Raw genomic sequence first — 1,387 nt, forward strand, 5'->3', positions numbered from 1 at the left:
AACTAGACCACCGAGTGGCATGTGGAGATGTAACCTCCTTGCTCTCCCTCTAAGGACACCACCTTGAAGTCTTCTGATTATTCTTATACTCATTTCTCCTGTTCCATCACTTTCTCTTCATTTTAATCACCTTTATTATAAATGTCCTCATAAAAGTCCTGTCACCTTCCATCCTTATTCCTAGCCATCCCCCATCCCACTGTGTCCTGCTTCAGGTTCTTTGGTGGCACCCTTCCTGAGGGTGACGTTCAAGACCATCTGTGACCTCGTGAGATGATCTCTTGCTGCACCTATCTGACATTTTCTTTTCTCTCCAGCCACCGAGTTTGTGCAACACTAAGGTATTTTTACTTATCTGTTTGGAATTTTTAAAATTGCGTTACAGTTCAGATTAGCACATCTGGTTCATTTCAGCTTTTTCACTGCCAAACCTCGGGGCAGGGGCTGCTTCCGTTTCTCCGTCTTCTTGTCTGTGAGGACCAAGGTGTAAAGGTATCTGTTGCATCAAACTTTAAACTTCACATTATCCTTTTTCTTGTTCTTGACAGATTTGGCATCCTTCCTCCTGGCTCTGAGCAGGAAGTTCTTGATTGTCTCAATTTTACAAGGCATGGCTCTGAGGCATGGCTGGCACCTCGGAATTTCCCCTATACCTCGCATACGCTGAGACACGCTCACAGCCAACACTAAGCTATGTTTAGTTGTCAAAACCCAAGGCATCTTTTTACTTCCTTGTCTTTACATATGCTATTTCCTCTGCCCTAGAAAGATCTCTCCCCACTCATTGGACTGAATAATCAACATCATACTTTAATATACAGCTCAAATGTCACCTCCACCAGGAAGTCTTTCTGGAAAAACCAGTGCAGGTTTCATGCCTCTCATAGGTCTTCCCCCATAATGAGGGCATAACTGCTGTGCCACTTGCCCTGGCCTGTAAGTGTTTCCCTATTAGCCTTTAAGAATTATGCGCCTTTCTCTAAGACTATTATCTAGCACAATATACGGAACAAGGTTTGTTACCTGAATAAAATTATGAATGAGTTGATCGAATGTAAAAATCTCAAAAACAAGCTGTGAAAAGAAGGTCAATGTAGCTCATAGGGGAGAAGAAGAAAAGATAGGAAAGCATAAAAGAAGAGAGAAAAATTCTATACTTGTTTTAAACATAAAAATTGGATGATTGATATTTCAATCCTTATGCGGATGATTAAGGAAATAGTTTAAGAAATGCCTTTTGAAAAGAATTTTTGGAAAAGCTTAACGATAAGAATCAGTAAAGCAAAAATGGAATATGTCTCTCAAAACACTAAATCCATTTATCAAAAGTCAGAAAGCAAAGAAAACACAAAAGGGTGACAAGCATAGAAAAAGATGACAGAAGAAA

At 40.0% G+C, this 1,387-nt stretch overlaps 1 pseudogene; it reads right to left on the minus strand.

Moving 5' to 3' along the window:
• Positions 1-405: 405 nt before the first annotated feature.
• LOC109460147 (large ribosomal subunit protein eL38) lies at positions 406-612 on the minus strand (annotated as a pseudogene).
• Between the last annotated feature and the right edge of the window lie 775 nt (positions 613-1,387).

This window comes from Rhinolophus sinicus, linkage group LG15 (assembly GCF_036562045.2).
Source record: "Rhinolophus sinicus isolate RSC01 linkage group LG15, ASM3656204v1, whole genome shotgun sequence".
Taxonomy (NCBI): domain Eukaryota; kingdom Metazoa; phylum Chordata; class Mammalia; order Chiroptera; family Rhinolophidae; genus Rhinolophus; species Rhinolophus sinicus.